Source organism: Macrobrachium nipponense, chromosome 32 (assembly GCF_015104395.2).
Source record: "Macrobrachium nipponense isolate FS-2020 chromosome 32, ASM1510439v2, whole genome shotgun sequence".
NCBI lineage: Eukaryota > Metazoa > Arthropoda > Malacostraca > Decapoda > Palaemonidae > Macrobrachium > Macrobrachium nipponense.
Window position 1 is genome coordinate 17077940 of NC_061094.1, and position 27996 is coordinate 17105935.

Genomic DNA, 27996 nt, shown 5'->3' on the forward strand with positions numbered 1-27996 from the left:
ACACTGGTAAAGCTGACTGGCCAACATTCCAGGAACACAGTTCAATAGATGACTCTGCTGATGACTTTCCCTGTGTAGATGATGCTCTTGACTTTTTGAATACAATCATGTTCTCAGCTAGTTTTCAATCTATACCTAGAACTTCGGGCATATTTATCCGCCAACCATTCCCCCGGTGGACTCGTAAATGCCAGGAAACTCATAGAACTATTAGATCTGCTTTCACCAGATACCGCAGACGAAAATGTGAGTGTTACCGTGTTGAATATCGAAAAGCATGAGCTCATTTTCGCATGGAAATAAAAAAAGCACGAAAAGAATCTTGGACGATCTCCGAACCTTCATTGAATTTGAAAACTCCTCTAACTCTAGTTTGGAGGAGAGTTAGAAAAATAGCAGGCAAGATTACTCTTTGTCAACCTCCAGTTATCAAGATCAATGGTTGTGAGGTAGAAGAATCCCAGTTAGTGGTAAATGAGTTTGCTAATCATTTTGCTAATGTTGCAAAGAAGAATGATGATGGACCTATTCAGCTCAAAGGCGGCTAATGGAACAGGTCGAAATTGATTTTAATACATTAAAACATGATTAATACAATGTTCCTTTTACTAAGAGAGAATTTGTATCTGCCTTGAATAAATGCAATGAATCACCTCCTGGAGTGGATGATTTAACATATTCAATGATTAAGCATACCTACCCCTGAAAATACCAAACTTTTCATATCAAGCCTCATTAACAAAATTTACCGAGAACATATCTTCCCAAAGCTTTGGGTGATGTTAAAATTATTGCCATTTGTGAAACCGGGAAAGAATCCATTGAAGACACAAAATTATCGTCGTATTGCATTGACATCATGCTTGTGTAAGATCATGGAAAAAATGGTGAAGACACGCTTGATGTGTTACTTGGAATGGGGTAAATATCTGTTGCCTGCTCATTGTGGTTTTCGAAGCATGCACTCCACAACTGATGTATTGGTTCGAATGTAATCTTCAGTATATGAAGCTTTTGCTGACAAGCAGCATCACATCACTATTTTCTTTGATCTAGAGAAGGCTTATGATACAACATGGAGATATGGCATTTTGAGGGTCCTTTATGAATGTAACCTGAGAGGCAATTTACCCCCTCTTTATTAAGGCTATTCTAAAAAATAGGTTATTTCAGGTTCAGGTTGGAGCAACAATGTCAGATTTATTCAATCAAGAAGAAGGAGTACCACAAGGAAGTGTTTTAAGTGTAACCTTGTTCTCCTTGGCAGTCAATGGGGTTTCCAAATTATTCCCCCCGATATAACATATACCCTTTTTGTTGACGACCTTTCGATTTCCTTTACAGCAACAAGGATGGTAGTGGCTAAACGCCACCTTCAGCTCTGCACTGATAATATGGCAAAGTGGGCTTAGGTTAATGGTTTTAGATTTTCTGCCAGTAAAACAGTAACCATGCACTTTTGTCGTATAAGGGGAATCAATCCTGATCCAGATTTATTCATATATAGGCAGAGAATTCCATGTGTTGGTGAAACAAGGTTTCTTGGGTTGATTTTTGATAGCAAGCTGACCTGGATTCCACATCTAAAATATATTAAGGCAAAATGCTTGAAAGCAATGAATTTGCTGAAAGTCATTCCTCACACTTCGTGAGGTGCAGACCAAATTCAGATGTTGAGATTATATAAAGACTTGGTCTTTTCAAAATTAACTTATGGGTGTGAAGTGTATACTTCTACAAAGCCAAATAGCCTTAACTCAATTAATCTTGGAGAAATATGGTCGTGTACAGGGGAAATTAAATCATCTCCCACTGAGAGCTTGCTCGTAGATGCTGATGAGTTGCCACTAAATCTTCATTACAAGCATCTGCTGGTTCGGAGCTGGTATAGATTCCAGAGGCTACCTAAGTCTTTAACCAGCATTTGCATGAGAAAGGAAAACACGCTGGCAGTTTCATGAAAATCACTCCAAGCAACCTCATCCATTTGCTTTTAGAGTTAATTTTATTGTCAGTGAATTAAACATGCCAAAGATCGAGATTTTATCAGCAAAAATTCAGTTAGCCCCTCCCCCACCCGGAACTTTCCAGAGGTAAAATTCTGTAGATACTTTAATTTTAGCAAGACAGAATTGTCCAGTGAGGCCATGCGTTCAATATTTTTAGAACATTCCTTGCAGCATGATAACTCCACTGCAGTTTTCATGGATGACTCAAAGTCAGATGCTGGCATCAACTTTGGTGTAGCTTTCCCTGATATAGAGAGAAGTGGGAGGTTGTCATTTCTGTTGCATCAGTTTTTACAGCAGAACTATATGCAATTTTAAATAATTCTATTATGTATTGTGACTCAAGAAGTGTTCTTCAGTTGTTGGAATCTTTTAACTTTTTAAACCCTCTGATTTTAGATATACTGAAATGGCTGCTTTTACTGAAATGAAGAGGGAAAGAAGTAAAGTTCTGTTGGATGCCTTCCCATGTTGGGGTGGTTGGAAATGAGAAAGCTGACCAACTTGCAAAGTCAGCAGTCAGCTCTCAAGAACCCACAAGATGTCTACTGCCATATCGGTCTACTGCCATATCGGGATTTATAATATATCCTCTAGTAAGTCAGAGAATCAAAAGATGTTGGCAGTCCTAGTGGGAGGATATTTTAACTAATAAAAAAATGCGCAGTATCACCTCATCAGTGTCTCCTTGGACATATCCCTATATGCCAAGGAGACAGGAAACGATGTTATGCAGATTGAGGATTGGACATACAAGACTCACTCATGGGTTCTTGATGTCCCGTGAAAATCCTCCGGTTTGTGATGACTGTTCTGTGCCCTTGACTGTGAGACATTTGCTGGTTGAATGTCCCAGACTTGGGAATTTTGAGGCATAGGTTCCTGTCTCGGGGGCATGACAGAAGGTAATTTTATTCTAGCTACAATTCTCGGAAAGGATTGCAATATAGAACAGTTATATGTATATCTTTATGTGGGAAAGTCTATGTAAGAATTTATATATTTGAACAAATATATTTATATACATATATTTTTTAGATATTTTTTGTGAAATTTACTTTAAACTTTTATTTTTTATTTAAATTTATTTTGGTGCTAATAACCTAGATGTTGTGACGCCAATTTTAATACAGACAATCAATCAATTTTTTTTACTGGTGAGCAGAACACCACTGTCATCTTGTTTATCAGGATCACTGGGGTTCCCAAATCTTGAACAGCTTATCTGGTTCAAGTGGGTGTAGGTACCACTCTGTCCCTATATCTGCCCTAGGGAACTGAGCTGATCAACCGACATATTCTGACAACCCAGGTATGTAAGATTTAAGATTGCTTTGGTACCAAAAGTTCTTCTCCTGTTAAAAGAATATTGATGTGTAGTTGAGAATACTTTAAAGTCCACAAAACTAAGATGAACAAGCAGCTAAGGTTTGCACATTACTCTATCTTTGATTAGTCTAAGAACAGAAGCATTTCGGAAAAGTTCAGCAAAATATGGGAACCTCATGGGATTGCCCCTCAATTCCCTAATCAGGGCCCCTCGAGTAGGATTCCTTTATGGGGTTAGGGGATAAGAGACCCTGGCTTCTGTGGGCTGGTCCTGACGGAACGTCCTACAACCCTTTCTTTCATACTCTTTGGAGGACAAACCAACATATGCTTGTCCCCCATCGCCAGTCCTTGGTGGTGCTTCTGCCTCATTAGAGGCAGAGCTGGCTAATGCCAGCAATACCAAGACACTTGAGGTGGTCTCTTTAGAGAACACCCCTGCTCTCTCCGTCTCGACTGAAATGGAGAGTGAAGAAACTAAAAAAAACCTTTCAGTGTTGAAGGAAAAGATGTTGGCTCTACAAAGATGATAATTCTCCCCAAGAAGCCAACAAAACTGGCCGTTAAAATGCCTTCCCCTAGTAGAAAAATAGAGTTCTCTCAGTCTTGTGAAAAGGAACCATAACGTTGGTCCCACACAAATAAATTCACTTCCATTATTCAGTGGAACTGTCAGGGACTGCGAACAAAGTATGAAGTAGAGCTTTTGCTCTATGAGCATTCTCCTGTAGGGATATGTTTGCAGGAGACCAGCTAGGTGATTATACCCCTTGTCCTAGGGAATATGTTCACTACAGAACCAAATTTGATTTAGAGGTGGGAAATTATGGTGGATCCCTCATCTACATCCTTCGAGATACTCCACACTACCAAGTAAAACTAAATACGTACTCCACTTCAAGCTGTGGTTGTAAGAATTTTCTTGGTGACTTCAATAGCAGAGATCCATTGTGGGGAGATGTAACATCAAACCAAAAAGGGAATATGATGGCATCTATAATAGAAAATGAAGATATGGGCCTTCTTAATACTAGAGAACCTACCCATTATCACATTCAGACAGGCACTGTCTCCTGCATCGACCTTTCAGTATGTTGCTCCAATTGCAGTGTTGATTTTAATTGGAGAACAAGTGATGACTGGCATACCAGTGACCATTCTCCAATTATAACCAGCACCAATGATGGTCCATCTATCCCAAGATCACCACGATGGTACTTAGAGAAAGCAAATTGGAGAAAATTCAAAGATTTGAGTGAGTTGGAAGTGGATGCTAAAAATTTCCCAAGTGTAGATGATGCCATTGATCTACTCAATGGAACATTCCATACTACAGGCCTACACTCTATTCCTCGAATTAAAGGACTCTTTAGGAGACAGCCAGTTCCCTGGTGGTCAGAAGACTTAAGGCTGTTACACCGAGCTACAAGGTCATCATTGACCAGGTGCCATAGACATCGCACCTTGGACAATGCCATAATTTACAAACAGTGTAGGGCATGATTTCAAAAAGCTTTGAAAGTTGCTAGAAGACAAGCGTGGGTCAGATATGTATCCTCTATTAACAGCAAAACACCAGTCTGTAGCATTTGGAAGAAAATGAGAAAAATTCAGGGTGAATTTACACCCAATCCCCCTCCAGTACTTCCCCTCGAGTAGGTTCCTTCACGTGGTGAGGGGGTAAGAGATCCTGCCTTCATTCGTGTGAAGGCCAGATCCTGATGGAACGCCTACAAACTTTTGGCATTAACTGGTGTGGAAATTTCTACTGTCATCTAATTTAACTGCTAAGGTGAGTCTGAGAAGGTATCGGGGGTTGGGAAGGGTTTGCATTTGAAGCTAATAGTGGGAGTTGTGGTGGTTGAGTCACCACCTGATATGATTTGAGGGCAGAACAAGCGTAAATTTCTCGAACACAATTGAAAGTATCCTATAAGCGCTAAAGACCAATTCATAAAGAGGCCATTAGCATTCTAAACGCTTCTCATTCTGTTTACAAAATTCTGAATTGAGTTTTTCCTGTTATATTTTTCTCCAGTAGTCTCAACCCATCAAGATGGAAGCAACGTATGTTGAGAGTGGCTTCAAAGTACGGTCGACACCGATGCTGAATTTGCTATTCAGGTTCGCCTGTTATCTGCGTTAGCATTTGTACCAGTTTTCAAGGTCGAAGAAACATTTGAATATTTAATTGAAAATGATGATTTTCCCGTTGAAATTCAGTGTGGTTGACTCTTTTGAAGATACATGGATCGGGCGGCCGCATAGAAATAACCGTAGACATGCTCCTTTCTTTAAACCTGAATTATGGAACTGTTTTGATTATGTCAAGGAAGAAATGCCCAAGACGAACAATGCAGTCGAGGGCTGGCATTACAGTTTCGAACAGCAATTAAGTGCTTGTCATCCATCCATCTGGAAATTTATACAAGGATTGCAACGAGAACAAAGTCTACAGGAGCTACGAATTGAACAATATTTGGGAGGTGTTGGTATTCCTGTGCGCAAAAAGAAGTATCGTGACTGTGCAAAAAGGTTACAAACCATTATAATAAATTATGACGAAGAGAGGCCTGTCGAAGAATATCTACGAAGTGTAGCATACAACATTTCATTTTGATTGATTAAATTTTAATACTGTATTTCATTCTGAATGGTAATATCTTTATACATACAATAAAATTATAACCTTTGTATTTTTTTCATTCCTTCATTTACAATAAATTTTTAACATTTGTGTTTGTCAACCCAAAAGGATATATTTTTCCTTGAAATACATGAAAATTTTTCCATTCAATTTTCTCGACAAAATAGATATCAGTTTTCGAGAAATATGGGATTCGAGAAAATGATAGTTCGATAAATTATTTTTCGAGCAATTGAGTTCGAGAATTTGACTTTCGAGAATTGCATTCGAGAAATTTACCTAAAATCGGCAGAACCATCTGCAGGGATTGGCCCATTGGAATCCGGGGTGGGGGGTTGCCTGGTTTTTTGGGGATTGGACTCCCACCAGTACGTTTGGGGTGGGGAGTTGATTCCCATTAGTGGGGGCAAAACTCCCAGCAGGCAGATTGGCTTATACCTGGGCCACCACAAAGGTATTGGTGCTATCCTTAAAGGGTAGGGCATGGGGTGGACCATTGGGAGTCAACTCTCACTTGTGCCATTGGTGGAGAATGCGAATACCTAAGTGACTCACGATAGTTTCTTCATATAACCAAGTAGTAATACTTGTATGTATGTACAACTATATTGTGCATGAGCTTATATATGTATGTATGTACACATGTATATGAATATATGTGAGTGTATGTAAGAGTATACGTGTGTGAGTGTAGATGTATGAGTTTTTTTCTTTTTTTTTTCAGACTAAATATGGATTCTGACTACTTACCTACGTCCCCTGGGAAACCACTCACTGGCACTATTGACGACTTCTAGCTCAAACAAAGACCATTCTTCAAAGCCCCCAGATGCCAATAATAGTATAATTTGAAAGTTATACATATGGAAAATATTCCACTGCAGTGTAACTATAAGGATATCTCGACCTCTTTGAATATGTTTGGTAGTATAGCTGAGATTCGTATGAACTCCCATGATACAGAAGGAAAATGGGAAGCTTGGGTAACATTTGATAAACATGAAGATGCTTTTAAAGTAACCAGTAGTTTTGATACTTTGAAAGTATGTAACTCATTAGTTAAAGGAGCCTTGACAGATAAAGCCCCAAGAAACTTAGACATTTATAAACCTGCAGAATGGAATCCAGTCAACTCCAACAATAGTACCTTTGGCAAAATAAGAGTCCCCCAACAAGGAAGAGAATTTCAACTATTATAAGTTTAGTTGGTACCTTCAGCAAAAAAGTAGGTGTCATAATGAGTGGTGATATTACTAGATTGGGTAAGAGCTCTGTGCTAATTCATGCAAAATCTAAACCTCAGTCACAAATGCTAATAATGATGAAAGTTGAAAACAATAATATAATCGAGAAAATTAGTCCTCACATAAATTTTAGCTGTGGAAGAAGTGTTGTTTTTGATAAAGACTTGTACGAGTTTACTGAAGAAGAAATTTTAGATATGTCCAACAACTGTATGGAAAGTAAAAAAGGCCCCAAATGGCAATATGAAGATTTTTACTTTTGAAGACGGTAATTTACCATCTAATATAATAATAAAGTGAAAGGGTGCGAGTTAGACCTCTTCATCCAAAAGCACTACAGTGTTTTGATTGTTTTAAATTTGGACATCTATCAAAAGTTTGTAAAAATAATAAGATATGTGATAATTGCTCTGCCCTAGAACATGGCCCATGCTCAGATATACCTAAATGTATTAATTGTCACCTAGACCACAAATCAGTAGATAAAATATGTGAAGAATTTAAACTTGAAACAGCAGCAGTTAGTAAAGCATATACAGAGCACAACAGTATTGGACATGCAAAACGACTCTTGGGAAGAGCCAAGGACTCCACTTCAGTCTGTTACTCCTTCTTCATCCTCAATGAAGGATGCCTCTGCTCCTGTGGTCCAACATTCCACCACTAGGACTCCACTCCAATCTGCTGATCCTTCCTCATCCTCAATGAAGGATGCTTCTACTCTTGTGGCCCTACATTCTGGGCCAAGTGCACAGCCTAGTAAGGTTAGAGCACAAACGACCAAGACAGATATTAATAACATTTCATGTAATAAACCGGATAGCTCCCTCAAACCTCCCTCTATTCCTCCTTTTGTATTATCTCAGGCAGAATCTCTTCCTGATTTAATAGAATTAGAGAAAAAAACATATGAAGAGAGTAAGAGCACCTTCACCCTCTCCTCCATTAACTCCACAAAGGATAAAATCAAATTCGACGAGCTAGTTGGTGAAGAAAAACACTCGTTATCCAAAACTTATAAGCAAAGCTTCTCGCCACTAAGCATTCAAAAATGACCTAGAATAGAGGACTATCCTCCAAAGCATAAACCCCTTCTCTTCAATTTTACAATGGAATTGTCAGGAACTTCGTGTAAAATATGAGGAACTTAAAGTCTTACTCTATGAATACTTCCCTATTGCTGTATGTTTACAAGAAATAATGCTTGATGTCCACACACCCTGCCCAAGAGACTATATATCATATAGAACACAATATAATTTGGAAGTGGGAAGACATGGAGGTTGCCTTATATATGTTTGCAGGGATCTTCCTCATTTTCCAATCCCACTAAATACACCTTTACAGGCTGTTGCGGTCCAAATTCACTTAAGACGAAAATACACTCTGTTCCCTTTATCTTCCGCTAAACAATCTCATCACTCGAGAAGAGCTAATTGGTTTACTTCATGTTTCCATGGCCATTTCTTCTCATGGGAGACTTAAATGGCAGACATCCTTTATGGGGAGATGTCACATCAAATCAAAAAGGGGATATTATAGCTTCCATAATAGAAAATGAAGATTTAGGACCTTTAAATACTGGAGAACCCACTCATTATCATATCCAGACAGGTACAGTCTCATCCTTAGACCTTACAATATCTAGTTCCAATTGCACGATGCATTTCAGATGGAGAGCAGTGACCATGTTCCCATAATAATAAATTTCAATGATGCCCCACCAGTTCAAAGATCTCCACGATGGAATATTGAAAAAGCAGATTGGAACAAATTTAAAGAGCTAAGCAAAATAGAAAGTGATGCAAATGACTTCCCAACAGCAGATGATACAATCGATTTATTAAATAGGACATTCCATACAGCAGGCATACATTCTATACCAAAAACTACAGGTCTTTTTAGGCAACACCCAGTCCCATGGCGGTCTGAAGACCTCACACTGTTACAACGAGTCACAAGAACATCACTTACGTGTTATCATAGACACCGGACCATAGCAAATATGATAATATATAAGCAGAATAAAGCTCGTTTTCGAAAGGCAATGAAAACTACCAGAAGGCAGTCATGAGCATCATTTGTATCCTCCATTAACTGCTGAAAACCTATCTGCAGTATATGGAAGAAAATAAAAAAGATTGCTGGGAAATTTACTCCCAATCCTCCCCCAGTACTTAAAGTTCATAACAACCTCATCACCAACATAAAAGATGTAAGTGATAAACTCGCCGATCATTTTGCTCAAGTTTAAAAAAAATCTGACAGTTTCCCTGGACATCAATATAGAAGAAAAGAACAACTGCTATTAGACTTTTCCACAGATAGGGTTGAGCCATATAATATACCTTTACAGAAAGTGAATTTGATGTTACCTTAGCCAGCAGCGCTAACACTGCCCCTGGTCCAGATGAAATTCCCTATGGAATGTTTAAGCATATTTAAAAAAATACAACACTCTTTATAATAAGTATAATTAATAGATTAGGGCATGAAAATAGCTACTCAGCCATATGGGAATTGGCCTTTGTTTTACCTTTTGTTAAACCAGGTAAAGACCCTTTTTCTGTGGCTAGCGATTGGCCAATAGCACTAACTTGCTGTTAATGAAAGCTAATGGAAAAAATGGTGAATACAAGATTTGTCCGGTATTTGGAACATAATAATATTTTCTCACCCTCACAATGTGGATTTAGAAAATTGCACTCGGCAGTAGATGTCCTACTGCAGCTGGAAACCTCCATATATGAAGCATTTGCCTCCAATCAGCACCATATAACTATTTTTTTTTTATATTGAGAAAGCTTATGATACTGCTTGGAGGCATAGCATTCTTAAGACAATTCATACTTGTGGTCTACAAGGAAAAATGCCTCTATTCATTAAAGCATTCTTGAGATGTAGATATTTTCAAGTTAAAGTGGGCAGCACATTATCAGATAGAAGATGTCAAGAAGAGGGTGTCCCACAAGGGAGTGTGCTTAGTGTCACACTTTTTGCGTTGGCAACAAATGGTGTCGCATCTGTTATACCCAGGATGTATTGGGCACCCTATTAGTAGATGATCTTTCAATATCTGTTGCTGCATCGCGAATGTCTGTTGCAGAAAGGAAATTACAGTTGACAATAAATAAGACAGTGAACTGGGCAGAACACCAGGTTTTAAAATATCAGCCAGTAAGACCACTGTTATGCATTTTTGCCACATTCGAGGAGTACACCCCGACCCAGACCTTTATCTGTATGACCACAGAATACCCTGCGTCGAAGAGGTACACTTCTTAGGCCTCATATTCGACAGAAAACTCAATTGGTTTCCCCATCTGAAACATATTAAAACCAAATGCCTTGAATCGCCAGTCATCAATTATCAGGTATTGGTTTAGGGTTCAGAGAATCCCCAACTCTAAAGCCTTTGAAGCAGCAAATAGAAATTCTTTCAACAACTTCTAAGAAAATCATCCAAGGTTTCCTAAGCCTTTTAGTTTTAGAGTAAAAAACGTCTTGGAAACAATGAATATGATAAGATATCCTGTATGTCCAGTTAATTTACCAATTACCCCAGCATGGAAATTGTCTGTTATTAAATTTTGTAAATATTTTAAAGGTATTAAAAGAGAAAAATCAGATACAGATATTAGAGCATTATTTTTAGAACATACTGCAAAGAACTCAGGTTCTACATTTGTTTTTACCAATGGCTCCAAAACTGATGATGGGGTCGGATATGGAGTTTTTAGTGATGATTTTAGCCACAAAGGAGCACTACCCATCATAGCATCGAACTTTACAGCGGAAATGTATGGAATTTTAACAGCACTGGAACATATTGCAACCCTCCAGAATTCTACTATCACCATCTTTTGTGATTCCAAAAGTGCATTACAGGCACTAGAAATTTTCAATACCGATCATCCAATTACATAGAAAATCTCACAGTGGGTATTTCTACATCAGTGTAGAGGGATTGTCATATATTTTTGCTGGGTCCCAATGCACGTAAATATATATTGAAATGAAAAAGCTGATCAACTAGCTTAATCAGCAGCAACCAATATGATACCAAGACCAATTGCTGTACCATATAGAGACTATTTTCCATGTATATCAAAGTTCATTGCAAGATTATGGGAACAGCAATGGAACGAAGTAGGCCTAAATAAAATGAAAGAGTTTGCCACTTATACACACCCCTGGAAATATGAATCTATGCCTAGGAAATGAGAAGTAACGATATGCTGCCTCCATATAGGACATTCAAGATTGACTCATGGGTATCTCATGAGCGGTGAATATCAACCTTACTGTGACGACTGCCTAGTCCCGACGACTATTAAGCATTTCTTAGTTGAATGTCCTCGTCATCGGGAACTAAGAGAGCAGCACTTTAAAGACACAAGAAATAGAGATGGTAATTACAATTTGGCAAAGATATTGGTGAAGAAGCGCAGTATGATTATGAGTGTGTCACTGAGTTTTAAAAAGAAGTTTGTGTTTTTAAAGAAATTTAGGCATTTTGCTTTCGTGTATATGTGTGTATGTGTATAGTTTTTAACTTTGGTGTTGTTTAGTGTGTATGTAGCGGCTTTGCGTTAGCTGAAGTACAATAGCTGATGTGGAATTTTAAGAGTTTTTTATGATGTGTGTGTGTGTTTTCCCCAAGTTGTTTGTGCAAATGGTTTCAATCGGCGTCAATAATCCTGGTAGTCACGACGCCAGATAATTATTAATTATTCATTCATTCATTCCTCCAGTTCTTAAAGTGAAAAATAATCATGTCACTGATGACACAGAAGTTAGTAATATATATTCCGAACACTTTGCTCGAGTCTGAAAAATCAGATAGTTCCCTAGGACATCATTTCAGAATGATGGAAGAAGAACAGGTACTTGACTTCATCAAACAAAGCTGACTCATATAATATGCCTTTTTCTGAAAGGGAATATGACTCTGCTTTAGCTAGGAGCACGAACACTAACGCTGGTCCAGATGAAATTCCTTACGAAATGTTTAAACACATGTCAAGGAACACAAAACTTTTCATAATCAGTATTATCAATAGAATGTGGGATGAAAGCAGCTACCCTAGCATATGTTACCTTTCCATAAGCCTGGAAATGATAGTCTGTGCAGCAAGTTACCGCTCTATTGCTTTAACTTGCTGTTTATGTAAATTGATGGAAAAAATGGTAAATGTAAGGGTGATGTGGTATTTAGAGCACAACAATATTCTAACACCTTCTCAGTGTGGTTTTCAAAAAATGCGTTCCACACTGGACATCTTACTGCAACTTGAAGCCTCTGTCTGTGAAGCATTTGCCTCCAAACAACACCACGTGACAGTATTTTTTTAATATAGAAAAGACATACAACACTGCTTAGAGACATGGGATTCTCAAGACTATGCATAATAGTGGTCTATGAGACAAATTGACTTTATTTGTGAAATCATATTTACATCGTAGGTATTTTAAAGTTAAAGTTGACAGTACTTTATCGGAGAAAAGGTGCCAAGAAGGTGTTCCCCAGGGCAGTGTTCTCAGTGTAACACTTTTTGCTCTGGCCATAAACAGTGTTGCAGCTGTTACTCAAAGAGAGGTCTTAAAGACACTGTTTGTGGATGACTTGTCAATATCCTTTGCTGCCACCCGGATGACTGCAGCCAAAAGAAAGTTACAGTTAACAATAAATAAAATAGTAAGCTGGCCTGAGAAACAGGGTTTTAAAATCTCTGTAAGCAAGACTACTGCTGTCCACTTCTGTCAGATCAGGGGAGTGCATCCTGATCCCGACCTCTATTTGTATGGCCGTAGAATCCCATGTGTAGAACAAGCGCACTTCTTAGGCCTAATTTTTGACAGTAGATTGACTTGGGTCCCCCATATCAAACATATAAAAGCAGAGAGCCTAGAAGCTCTACACATCTTGAAGGTGCTTTCTCACACCAGTTGGGGAGCTGATAGAAATCTTTTACTAAAGCTTCATAAATCCTTAATCTTATCAAAGCTGTCATACGGTTGTGAAGTATACTCTTCAGCTTTCTCATCTAACTTAAAAATTTTAGATTCAGTGTATCATTCAGGTATCCGTATAGCCACAGGAGCTTTCTGTTCGTCACCAATATCTAGTATGGTAGGTGATGCAGGAGAGATGCCCCTTGAACTCTATCGCCAGTCATCATTACTTTAGTACTGGTTTAGAGTGCAAAGACTCCCCAAATCTCTGGCATTTGCTGTGGCAAATAGAAATATTTTTAACGGTTTTTATGAAAGTCATCCAAGTATCCCACTCCTTTTAGGTATAGAATTAAAAAGATTTTAGAGGATACAAATATTAAAAATTTTCCCATAATTCTATTTGTGTATCCCAGTACTCCTGTCTGGAGGTTACCTGACGTGAAATTCTGCTGGAGCAAAGAGGGATAAATCTGATAAGGAAATGAGGGCAATATTTTTAGAGCATGCATCAGAGCATGTGGATACAAGTTTTATATTTACTGATGGCTCCAAATCCAATGCCCGCGTTGGTTATGGAGTTTTTACTGAGTCTTTTAACCGAAGAGGTGTGCTTCCTTCAGTTGCCTCAAACTTTACAGATGAACTGTATGGCATCCTAGTAGCAATGGAACACATTGCAACACTTCCAGTGTGTAGCTAAACAATATTTTGTTACTGTAAAAGTGATTTAGAGTCCCTGGAAGTCTTCAATACTGATCATCCCTTAGTGTTGAAGGTCTTGCAGTGGATCTTCTTACACCAGTATAGAGGAAGCATTGTTTCTTTTTGTTGGGTTTCTGTCCATGTGAACATATCGGGAAATGAAGAGGCAGAGCAGCTAGCCAAATCAGCAGCACAATCTTTGATAATGAGAAAATGCCCTGCTCCATATTGCGATACATTCCGCGATATATGGAAATCCATCCAGCATTTATGGGCACTTCAGTGGGACAGAGTGGGCCCCAATAAAATTAAAGAAATCACTAGTCAGACACACCCTTGGATATATGACCTAATACCAAGGAAGTGGGAGGTTGTATTGTGTAGATTACGTATTGGCCATACGTATTTAACTCACGGCTATCTGATGGATGGGGAGAATGAGCTCTTCTGTGATGATTGCTTAGTTCCGCTGACCATTAGGTATTTGCTGGTTGAGTGTCCCAGTCTAGTGGAACTTAGGAATCGTTTTTTATCATATAGCAGTGAAGCAGGTGGTAATTATAGCATGGCAAAACTGTTGGGAGAAAGTATATATATTAATAACGTTATCTCTTTTATCAAAGAAGCTGGTCTTCTTAAATATATTTGACAGCTGTGCTGTCTTAGTATATTCTTTTTTTCTTTTCTTAAGTTATATTGTTATGTGATCAAATTAATTAACAATTCTTTTTATCAGAATTTTGTTTTATTATTTTTTAAATCAAGTTTATATGTAGTTCATTTAGCAAAATTTTATTCTGAATTTTGTTTAATATATTATAAAAGTGAAAAGATCACATTTAGTATTCGGCATCAGTGACCCTGGTAGTTGTCATGCCAGATAACTCACAATCAATCAATCAATCCCTAATCAAGGGAGCCTTGGAAGATCAGTGGTTTCAAGCACTGCTGTTGCAAATGAATAAGGGGTATGAGTTTCTTCATAGACAACAGATTGCTGAGAAGGGTTTGTCAAAGTTGAACTGGTTGTGCATATTATGACAAACTGCGTTGGTACCGCCCTTAGCTTGTCAGTCTGTCTGCAGGACAAACTCTCACTGCTACCATCCATATTCATCAACGTGCCTTGGCAATTAGTTTGCTGTTTGGGTTGGAGATTGGACTTCCTCCAGTTTATCACAATATTATGACAGATAATGACAAAAGGAGAGAAATAAGTCCTGATCATGGAGCAATTGCATCTTGGTGGATGCCAGGGTCAACCAATTTCCTATATACCATAACAAATGGATTCTAAATGGATAGGCCTAAATCAATACCAGCATGAGCACTCATGTGAACAACTTTGGAGCAGTCAAGACTGATACTGTCCTGTTACAAACAGAGTAGGGACTCTTCTGATAGTTGCAAAAGATGGGTACAGTAATTTAAAACACGTGTCCTCAGATCTACCAAAGGCACGGAGTTGCCCACTGATAGAAGCCAACAAAGAATGAGGGGTTTCCATTGTGAATGGAATTATCTGAATAAATTACAGTGAACCCACCCTTATTCAGGGGGTGCGTACCAGACCCCCACCCCGCCCCCCTGCGAATACTCAGAAATCCGTCTAAAAAAGCTTATAGCTGCCTATCTTTAAAGTTCAAACACCAAAATATCCCTAAAATTACCATCCTACACCAAATATACATTAAACTATTATCCAATTAGTGTATTAATCTTTGAAATAATGTTATTAATAGCAAATAAAAGTAAATCTTAAACATTTTATGGTTAAAAATAAACATGCATACGGTATGACTTAGTTACGCACGTGTGAAAATAATTCAGTCCCCCATAAGTATTCAAACATGCACATTTTCTTTCATACAGACTTGAAATTCAAGCTGTCCAGTTTTCTTTTTACAAGAGAAACAATGGTATGTATGTAAATCAACATACTAGTACAACATACATAAATAGGATACTAACCAGTGATGAATGTTGATTAAAGATGATGATGATGATGATTAGCTGTGCAGTCTGATGAATGGTGATGAAGATGACTGCACAGCTAAGCAGAGGAGTTACCTCTGAAGGCGCCTCTTCACCTTCAGGAAGTGCTTCAGGAGAAACAACTCATGTAATTTGGGAACCCCTTCTTCAGGCGATTCAAGAGGCACTACTTCAGGCAATTTGGGAGGCACAACTTCAGGGGTTTGGGGAGGCTTTGGATGGTCTTTCTTCGTACATGTGATGAACATGGCAATTGTCAGCTGCTGTCGTTAATTCTTCATAGTGGTGAGGGCTTGATTATAGGGCTCCAATGCTGTATCAAGGATATTTGAAAACTTTAAAGTGCGATCCATGTATGGGTCCCATGTTCAAACAAACTCCTGAGCATCGTTTTCATCACTCTCCTAATTTGGGGCAGGTGTTTCAAAGTCAAGACTGCCTCCTATTCCTGCTCCTGCTCCTCTCCTGAACCTGCAGTGTCTTTTTCCTCGCTGGCAGACTTCATCAGGTCTCCCAAATCCTGGTCTGTAAGGGGTTAAGAGTGACCATCAATGAGGGTGCCGAATTCATCCTCTGTGATGTCATCAAAGTCTTCTCCACTAAGAATCCTTGCCAACTGGACCACCTTATATTAACGGCCAAATGTTGAATTTCATGATGAGAGAAGCCCGTATAATTATGACATACTCTAGCTATAACTTACTCCAGCATGCATTCAGGGTCTCTTTCTTCATGTTCTTCAGCAACCAGTCGATGATGGACAGACATGTGGCATTCATGAATTTTCTCCAATTGTCTTTCATTGTAAATTCACTGTTAAGGTGTTCATTGCATCAACAAAGTGTAGGAGGGAATTCCCAGTGGAGAGTGCCTTGAAGGACAGGATCATGCCCTGGTCCATAGGATGGAGGAGAGGTAGTGTTGGGAGGGAGAAACTCGGGCTGGACCATCTTGTAATAAGGATTGAGAGGGTGGCTGCCAGCATTATCCGTAATTAGCAACACCTTGAACTCCATGTTCAAGTTGCCTAGGTAATGCCTAACTTGAGGACTGAAGCACTGATGGAACCAGTACTCTGTAAGGACTTAGGTGATCCAGCCCTTAGGATTGTGCATCCAGAACACAGGCAGCAATGCCTTGTCCTTATTCTCAAGTGCCCAGGGGTTTGCAGCCTTATAAATGAATCTGGAGGCTTTAGCTTCGTCCTTCATTAAGTATGTCCGCGAAGGCATCGTTTTCCAGAACATGCCAGTCTTGTCCATATAGAACACATGTTCTGGGTGGTATCCTTTCTTCTGAATTATTTTCTTGAAGGTTTCGGAATATTACATGGCTGCCTCTTTGTCTGCCAATGCTGCTTCCCCATGTAGGGAAACAGACTAGGTGGAACCGCTTCTTGAACCAGGAACCCATCACTTGGTCACCTGAAAACCTTGAGGAGCTGATGATGGTCCCAGTTGTGGCTTTTCCTCCACTTCTTCTTCTTCTACAGGCACAGGTTCATCAAAGCCCAAGAATTCTAATTCCCATCCTTCATCACCTTCCTGTCCCTCTAGATCACTGCCTTCCTGTGCCTCTAGATCACTGCCTTCCTGTGCCTCTAGATTGCCACCTTCCTGTGCCTGTAGATCACTGCCTTCCATAGGAGTTAATAACTGCTGGTAGAGTTGTTGAGCTTTTTCACATATGATGTCGGAATCAAGGGACACGTTCTTCTTACGGCAATTCTTGTTCCAGTATACCAGTGCAGATTCCATCTGTATGATTGACTGTCAACACTGTTTTAGCTGTACCAAAGCTCATGCTTACACTTTCTTATTTCACTTTATTTTTCTTAATGTATCTTACTATGCTCTCATTCACATTAAAATGGCAGCCAACCACGTCGAAACTTTTGCCCTCCTTCAACATATTGAGAACTTTCACCCTCTCGTCGAGGCTTTGCCAGAAGCCTCAGAAGCAGGGTGCTTTTTAGGAAGATTTCCGGAATGATTGACACAGACATTTGGTATACATAAAACACAGATTCATGATTGCGTCCATGTATATCAGTAACTCTCTACGCAGTGAGGCTGATCAAGGAGAGATGTGCAGTACCCACAATTCCATCTTCGTGATATGGGACTCAGGTTTCAACCAATCACTGCCGAGAGTACAGCCAATGAGCGCCTAGGAAAATTAATGCTACTCCTGCATTGGCTGCTTTGCAGATGATGGCCAATAGGGTGTTGAGTATCATTTCGTCTGGGTACTGCTCTAAGAGGGCATCACAGCTTCATGTGAATTGTTTATCAACCGAAAGTTGGCTTGGGTGAAGCATCTTTCAAGAAAAACCAATTATGTTATTGCAATTTTGCTGTGTTTATATTAACTTTTTACAGTTCTGTAATATTTGAAAATTATTAAATCTTTTTTCATTGTAGAAAATAAATTTAGTCACAAAAATATAGTACTTAGTACGTATTCATGAAAATATATCATACATACCGCAGGTGGAAAATAAGTACCTGCTATTCCTGTTGTCTTATGTATTTTAGATATGCTCTGCGTACTTACAGTATCATGATAAAACAATTTATGTATGTGCGTATAATATTTAAAAATCATCTTGAAACATTTAATAAAATGTACAGTATGCACAGAATATCAATGCACAATTTATACCCATTTGACCCAATACAGTTCCATATTCTCTCGTTTGTACGTGTTTTGCATGTACAGCATATACTACTATTGACTAAGAATATTCTTTGAAATCGCCGCCCGCTAAAATGTCCTCTAGACTTTCTGCTTCTCCTAAGGCTTCTGGCAAAGAGCCTAAGTGTCAGAGGCCCTTACAAATGATGACAAAGGAAAAAATAGAAATAATTGTTATTTTAAGAGAGGGCAAAAGTCATGGAGAAGTAGCAGCCCATTACTGCGTGACTGAAAGTGCAGTTGCCTGCCTTGAGAACAAGTATGAACAAGGTAAAATACTTGGGGAACTCATTCTTGGAGAAGAACTCGCTTTCCTCTTTACTATTCCACCAACTGACCATGATTTTGAACAATTTCGTGGTTTGTACAAATTGATCAGGGGAAGTAAGACAATGGTCAAGGCATGGGATAAGAATGAAGAAGAGCCACAAATTTCACCAATACTGTTAGTGAACTCATGAAGCCCTACCATACCACCTTTGCTAACATGTTCAATTACCTCAAGAAGGTCCCTCTGATCCCAAGTCCTTGATGAGTTTGGGGGCTTAGGGATCCACTGTAGTGAGTGTGCTCTTTTATGCCTATTCTCTCTGCTGTGGATTCAATTGAACATTGGGACCTTTATCTTCTTGATATCTCCTATAAATTTTCCTAACTTCTTGATATCTCCTATAAATTTTCTCCTTCCCTTCTTCCTCTTTTGTTGACGACCTTGGCACTTTTAACTTGATGGAGGGTAGAGTTGGATGGTATGTCACTCCACAGGTAAAACTAGTAGAGTACCTGACGTGGTTGAGCTATGGGAAATTTTGATGTCAAGCCACACCAACAGTGCTGGGTGCAATCTCGACAGATTTATGACCCTTAAAGAACTGTGGGTATAGCGTATATCCAGATGAGTGTCCCAGGGCAGTTACCACAGTGTGACAGTATTGTTGCTTTCTTAGTTGGGCCACTTGGTGAGAGGGATGTCATCCTGGACGAAATTTACTTTTCTTGTTATATGGTGAATATAGCAAATGTCCCTACAACATCTGGCTTGGCAATTGACTGTTCTCAGGAAATACCAGTTAATGAACAGCAGGGTGGTATTAAAACTTTAATACCATACAAGCCGCCAAGAAAAAGTATATATCATATTGACCCAACCTTGACTCACTTTGACTCCCTATTTGGGAATGAAAGTTGGTTCCTTGGAAACGGACCATAAAATATCTTCTTTAAAACAAAAAAAATATTAAGTAGACACCCACCCTCTGAAATGTCATTTAGGCACATATAAGACCAAATGTGGTTAATAGAAACCAAAACAAAAAACCAATCAGAAAATTACTCAACCATACAGAACATCGATAATATAAAGGTAAATATAAAAAATTATGACATTATGAAAAGCTGAAAAGCGTTTGGGGTGCCATACTACTTCTGAATAATAGTGAGGAGCCAATAGAAAAAAATAGTTTGCTGGATTCCCTTAAAAAAAGGTACGACAATGTGCAAGATTGCGAAATATACAGTATAGCCAGTGGGCAAAGTAATGAAAATACATTGAGAATAGCAAAAATAAAATTTGAAGGCCAAGAATTGCCTTTCAAAATTAAAATCATGGGTCAAAACAGAGAACTGAGACTGTATGTTCCAAAACCACTACATTGTCAAAACTGTAGTAAATATGGACATACAGGGAAAATTTGTTGAAATATATCAGTACAGGCAGTCCCCAGGTTACGGCGGAGTTCCATTCCCGGCAGGGCATTGTAAGACGAAAATCGCCTTAACATGAATCATTATTATAATGGGAATAAATAGCAATAGTGCTGTAAGTCCTAGTTACAGCGCCGTAAAGCAGGTTTACAGTGCCATGAGGCACTGCCTGTATGTGCGTATTGTGGATCTGACAAACATACCATGTAGTGGAAGCGGGGTAAACCAAAATGTGTGAACTGTGGGCAAAATGGCCATACAAGGTCTAAGGAGTGTATGTATTATATCAGAAATTATTTCCAGGGTTAAGACGATGATCTGGCAGTTGAAATATGACACCAAAAATGCAAAATAATCAATATTTGATTCATCAGAAATTATTTCCAGGTTAAGACGATGATCTGGCAGATGAAATATGACACCAAAAATGCAAAATAATCAATATTTGAAGTTTTTTTATAAAAAATGCAATAAGACTGCAGGTTACATAGTTTACAATGCACCCAAAGCATTAAAAGTAAGGTTTTCTTGGGATTTTTTATGATGCTTCGGCTTACAACGATTTTCGGCTTAAGACGCGTCTCGAGAACGGAACCCCCGTCGTAACACAGGGACTGCTTGTATACACACAATACAGTTAAAATTACTTCGAGAAAGCTCAAGAATGCCAATAAAAGAAGCCAAATTAGAATTGAAAGCTAGAGGAATGCATGATCCCACTAGGAAATGAATGTTCTCTACTGTAATGAGATAAAAAAAATGAAACAAAAATGGAAATAAGTAACAAATCCCTAATAGATAAATCTGAAGAAAAAATAACTTTGCAAGAGGAAACTGATATAGCAAGAAACCAAAAAACTTGTGCAAATATATGTTCAACTTCATTTGAGATATTAAGAGAAATAGAAGATCAAGAAAATGATACATGTATCACGGAAATATTACTAGATAATTATAATGAACTAGAAGCTAAAGATAAAAAGAGGCTTTCAGAGAGAACGCAACCCAAAACAAAAAAGCCAATAATAATTAGAGGTGTCTATTAAAGCAAAGAGTAAAGACCCAAAGAAAGTACACAAATCAAAAAATGATAAGAACATTCCTTTGTGTAGAAAGTAATAATAAAAGCAATGGATGTAAATACCTAGTAATTGGTGCAGCAAAAGTAAATGAAAAAATAATGGCACATAAAAACACATATGGATGTTTCATCAAACAGAAACATAACAAAAGACAGTTTGAAAAACATTATAAAATTTTTTATAAATTATAGAAATAAAGAAACCACTAGTTAGAGACTCAAGAAAAAGGCTGCATGCACATTGGACACCTGATGTCATATAAGGAAAAACAAATAAATGTCGCAAATGAAATTTTAGAAGAAAAATCAATTTGATGATCTACAACAAGAAAATAACACTTAAACCCACTAACGTAATATTTTTAATAATTATGTTATGCAGTGGAGCATAAATGGTCTCCACACCAGCTTACGTTTGGGAGAATTACAACTATTACTAAAAGAATATGAACCAATGATATTATGTTCACAACATGTCAATAAAATAATATCAACAATAAGTGAATAAACTTTAGTATCTACATTTAAAGAAGAAGAAGGAAATTTAGGTAATGCTATTTATGTACATAATAGAGTACCTGTAAACTTTAATGACTTGCAAATATCAAGTTTTGAAATACGAATAAAAAACAATAATCATGTAATTTATAATTTATACAACCAACCAAATAAAAATTACAATATTGATGAACTTAATGATTACTTAACAATACCAAGGAACCTACATTAATAGTAGGTTATTTTAATGCTCACAACCCAATATGTGACTGTAACTGTACAATCTCAAATAGAACAGGGAGTAAAATTGAAGAGTTCATGGATTCAAGTGACGTGCTGCATAAATGATGGCGAAATTAGCACATATTTTTCAAAAATGCATGGAAGATTTTCCTCAGTAGACTTGAACTCTATGTACAACAAGATAATTGACTGATTAGATTGGAATACAGTTGCACACCAGTGATCATTTCCCAATATTAATTTCATTATTGCATAATAATCCTGTAAAACATGATCCTCATGATAACATTTATAAAGCAGACTGGGAGTAATATGAAATACACACAAAAAATATCCAACCAATTGAATATTTAAAAGACCATAATGAAACTAACAAAAGTCTTGCTGATTTCATTACCAATGCTGCTGATCAAGCAATATTAAAGTCAAAACCCCATCCAACAAGACACAAAGTCCCATTGTGGTCTGATAAGCTAACAGAATTAATTAATATAAAACACTTAGTAGAGAGACAATTAGATAATTTAAATAGAAAGTTCAGTAAAATAAATAAAACAGTACCAATATTAGAAGGACTTTACAAAAAATTACTATATTGTTACTAGAAATTAATACATTAAAACCTCTATACAGGCAATCCCTAGTTATCAGCGGGGATTCCGTTCTCGGTGGGGTGCTGATAAGTGAAAACCGCAATTAACTGTAACTCGGTGATTTATGGTACTTATGACGCCAAGTTTCGATTAATGGCGCCTGTGTTAGGTATGATATGGCGGCAATAACTATTATCGGCTCCTTATGGCACTAATAACTGAAACTCAGCCCATTATGGCGCCATAACTCAATTATCGGCACCTTATGTCGCCCATAGCTGAAACTCGGCCTGTTTTGACACCATAAATTGCCGATTTTATGGCGCTAGACAAGTGCCATAAAAGCAGATCACCATTAACCTAGTCTGCCGATAACTGGGGACTGCCTGTACAACAAAATATCTGAAAAATTTAAAAAGGAAGTAATTCAAGGGAGAATCATATCATGGAGGAAATACACATCAGATCTCTCTAATAATACTTCCATACAAAAAATATGGGGAAAATTCAGAAAAAAAATGATTGCCCCCCCACCCAACCTCGATGTGGGACCACCATGAAGTAGTAATGGGGGCTCTTGAATCCCAGGAATTAGTTCCCAGGTTTGAGTCCAAGAGTCTCTTATATTATTATGCATTTATTTGGAGTAATATTGTGGAATTTTCCACTTTTTGTAAAATCTACTGGGCCTGACAAATTATAGCTGGGAATGGGTTTATATCTGAAGCTAATAAGTGGAAACTGTGGTGGGATCATCAAGTGCCCGATAATGTTCTGCAGGACTGGACCACGGATTCCAGGGGCCCCAGGTTCTGGGTATAGGACTCTTGGTATTCTTTCTGGTGTTCCCATAATGTGATTAGGGTAGGGATGATTATATTCTTGTAATACTCTCAGTTCAGTCCTATCAAGCAGGTTTGGCTTACACTTGGCCGACTCTAATCCCTTGTGGGGTAGGGTAGGGACACGGACATTTGGGAGTTGGTTTCTCACTTGTGCCATTGGTGGAAGAATAAACTCCATAAAAGGCTGATGATATCTTTTCAAGGGTTTCAGGTCTATTTCTTTATTTTTTCCCTCCCCTCTCAAATCTTTATTCAAGTACCTCTGGGCCCTATGATGACTTCTTCAAAAACAAATTGATAAAAAGCAGTAATAATGAATCTGACTTCCTCTCCCCTGGACCCTCTAGCCATGCTTCATTGATGACGACTTCAATCAAGGACACAGACTTCTCTAAGAAATCTTCATCCAAAGTTGAATCCTCAACACAGCCAGTTTGTGTGAAAAATTTGAGAATGCTCCATATCGAAGACTTGCCAGTCAGCTGTGATTATGAAATGATCTCGACAGCTTTGAAATCATTTGGAACTGTTGCAGAAATCAGGAGTTACAAGGAATTACAAGGATTAGGATGTCTCATAGACTAGTTAGTCCATCTAAGGAGACATCATGAGCTCACTTATCTCTAGGAGCAGGTTTTCTTTGCATTCACAGTGTCCTAATGATTTTGTCTAGCTTTCTGTTAAACTCTTCCACACTGTTGCTGTTTACAACATCTGGTGATAAGGAATCTGAATGGGAACCTGGATTACCTTTAGCAGACATGATGGGGCTCTAAAGGATAATAGTATGATCAGTGCCATACAAATCAGTCAAGCTACAGTACGAGGAGCCTTAACAGACAAAGTCCCCAAAAACTTGGACGTTTATTTGCTATCTAAATAGACTCAAGATAAACCAGAGAGAAAGCAGATTGCAGAAGTAAGAACTCCTAAGCTTCTTATGTAGCTGGTAGCTTCAGCCAAGGAGGAAACATAACTACTACAAATTTTGCAGGTTTCTTCGGAAAGAAGTGGGAGGAATAACGAGCGATGATATTTCTTGTTTTAGTAAGAACACCATTCTTATTCATGTCAAGTACACAACCCAAGCATATATGCTGATCTTGCTGGACATTAAAAGTGATGAAGTGATTACAAAGATCAAACACAACTTATTTAATAAAGTATGACATAACAGAAGAAGAAATTCTAGAAATGAGCCCCACTTCAGTTTGGAGAGTGAAAAAGGCAACTCTTGCAAACATGTAGACTCTGAAGTACCTTCTCATGTCATATTTGCAAATGAAGGGGTATAAGTACATCCTTTCCAGCAAAGACCATTGCAGTGCTACCATTGTTTAAAGTTTGGCCACTCATAAAACAACTGTGAAAATGCTAAAATTTGTATAAATTGCACTGGTGTCCATCATGATGATGGATGTAATAGAAAAGTAAAATGTGAGAATTGTCAACAGAACGTAAATCCAATAACAAAAATTGTAAAATATACAAATTGAACTACTGTCTGCACTAAATAAAGCCAATTCAGAGCATATAAGTATTGGTTTTCCAAAAAGACAATTAAGACAACAACCTAAGAGCTATGCTCAAGTTCTTGAACCACTACCCCTATCTACCACTAGGGGTGCAGTGGTAATAAATGCATCAACCCCTGTGGTAGTGGTCCAGCCATCTGGGTCATGTGCTCAGCCTGTTGAGGCTAAAGCGCAAAAGCCTCCAAGGAGGATAAGATGGCACTCAACCCAACCACCTTGGAAATGTCTCAGGCTGTATCTCTGCCTGATTTAATGGTGACTGAGGAGCAAGAGCACCAAAAGAGGAGATGTTTCCCCTCATCCTCTCCTCCATCAAATCCAATTAAACTTGCATCACTTAGTAAGAGATACAAAGGAAATGATTGCAACTCTTAACTTAAATGGATTACCTTAAAAGGAACTATTTTACTCTACTCCACTGAAGTAAAATTTTTATGAATGGTCTTTGATGAAAAGGTCACTTGGAATAATCATATTGACCAGTTTAAGTGAAAGTGTAAAGATCATTAAATATTTTAAAAGTAGTATCAAATTTTAATTGGGGGTGCTGATAATAAATCGTTGTTAAGGCTTTACAATGCAGTATGTTTAACTAAGACTATGGCTTCTGAGTATACTCATCTGGTTCAAAGACTAAAATCAAGGAATTGGACATTGTGCACAATATGGAGCTAAGGATCTGCACTGGAGCTTTTAGAACTTCACCCATTGAAAGTATCTATGTAGACTCCCATCAGCTACCACTGAACCTAGGGAGGCATGATCTAGGTCTGAGATACATCATGTGGCTGAAAAGCACAAGAGAGAATCCTTCTTTTGAGATCTTGAAACAGTGTGATTCAAATCTCTTTAGATTTAGTAGATTTTCAACACCATCTCAAATCAGACAGCTGGGTGACCTGGAGGATGAAAATATAGAAATGCAGAAGATCCAACAAGTGAAACATCCTGCTATCCCTCCTTGGTTTATTCCAGCAATAGATATATGCACTAAAGTGATGGAGAAGGAAGGTCATCTGGAAGAAGTCAAAAACAAGTTTTTGGAGCATGATGAGAGGCATATAACTGACAGGAAAATCTATACTGATTGATCAAAATTCGAAGGTATGGTGGGCTCTGCAGTGGTATGTGAGGGGGAATCATATATAAAAGTTACCAGACTCCTCATCCATATTCATTGCTGAAGCAACAGCATCTGGTAAGAAATTTAAATCCACAGTAAAGTATAGTAACTCAAGGAGTGTTTTAGAAGCCCTAAGGAAGTTCAACCCTACCCCTACCTTATTCAAAAGGCTCAGGAATGGCTTTTTTATCTTTCTGTTCGCCACAAATCAGCTAAGTTTTGTTGGATTCCTGGGGACACTGGTATAGAAGGGAACGAACTGGCTGATGCTGAAGCAAAGGATGCTGCAAGATGTGATTTCTTAACTAATAAGGTTCTATAACTGGATATGTATCCAGTTATAGAAACTACATTCGTAAAAAATGGTAGCAGAGATGGACGTCCCCCACTTTAGACACAAATCGGAAGTACAGAAACATAAAAAAAGTATTCATTTTTGTACTTTGGGTTTTAATCATAACAGATCATGAGTAGTACTTGTGACTTGAAAGAGAAATGTTCTGTGTCCCTCTCACAGAAGTCTTTTTGTAAATTTGCTCGTAAATATACCAAGGGGTTGCTGTTGATTTTTGGTATTGTCTTTTGTGATAGTATGTCGGTTGTAAATGTAATTTTTACAAAGAAAATTGCAAAGAAATATGAGAAAAAAACATTTAAAAGTAAAAAAAAGTTTATGAATCTTCATTCTCGGTAAATTTACGTAAATATTTTTCAACAAATATGCTAAGAATTTGTTACTGTTTTTATTTCTTATCTGTTTTAATATTGTGTGACCAGTAATTATAATTTTACAAAATAAGATAAATTTATTTATTAAAAAAACATATATATGTTGGTATATATTTTTCAACTTCTCATGGAAGAATGGAAAATTTTTCCATTGATGTGTTTTTTTTTTTTTTGTAAATTGGGCGACCTCAAAGTTTACCTGGCCTGAGGAGCTGCATATCGATATATTTACCCGTCCAGTGAGGGTTAAACCACCAACACATGCCATGTTAAAAGATGGACAATGAATGCTTGATCCAAAACAAATAAGTAATGTAATAGGAGAAAACTTAGCATATGCAAGTAGTGATAAAAATTTGGATGAACACTTCCTCACAAAGAACATGCTCTCTCGAACAACAGATGATCTATCTTATCTTGTCAGTGCTGCTGACCAAGCAATACCAAAATCAATACCCTAGATGCTGACCCCTTGGCGTGGTTAGGCGGCTTAGGGACCAGCAGCTGGGCCCTGATGCCTGGTGGGATGCTTTCTACTTGGTCCTTGAGGCCCAGCTGTTGGTCATACAAAATTAGTCAGCCTTTTCCTCTTGCTGTAAATATTTTCAATTTTTCTACCTCCTCCTCCTCCTATTTAGCTGTGGATTTTATGTTGATGACTTTTGGCTTGTTTCTGGATATGATTAGATTTGTGCTTTGGCTTTGATGGAAGGTGAGGATGGACCTCACCTGTAGAACACGAGTATGCGACGTGCTCGAGCGAAGGGAAGGTTTAATTTCAAACTATGTCCTCAGTGCCGGGTCATGATCTCGACAGACATCACGACGCCTTAGCACTGAGGGTGAGGTGTATATCCGTATAATACGCCTAGGGCGGCCTTTGTCAAAGGGATGATGCGGTCCCTCTAATTGTGGCTCCATGGTGGGTATGGGGGTTACCCGGACGAATTAAATCTTTACGTATTTATGGCCAACCCTCCTCTTTTATCATCTGACCCTGGCATGGAAATGGACTTGGCAATGGATAATTAGGGTTCGAACATCATTACGATGGAACCTTTTTC

The 27996-nt window shown here is 38.2% G+C and overlaps 1 protein-coding gene across 14 annotated transcripts in view; it reads right to left on the reverse strand.

Moving 5' to 3' along the window:
* The window catches only part of LOC135207246 (1-phosphatidylinositol 4,5-bisphosphate phosphodiesterase-like), a 712917-nt gene that overhangs the window by 23765 nt on the left and 661156 nt on the right, over positions 1-27996 (reverse strand). The window contains exon 22 of one of the 14 annotated variants that reach the window (XR_010312938.1): positions 14305-14463. The exons of the other annotated variants lie outside the window; for them this stretch is intronic. The gene's annotated coding sequence lies outside the window, so the exon portion shown is untranslated. The remainder of the gene's footprint in view (positions 1-14304; positions 14464-27996) is intronic. 14 annotated transcript variants of the gene reach the window in all.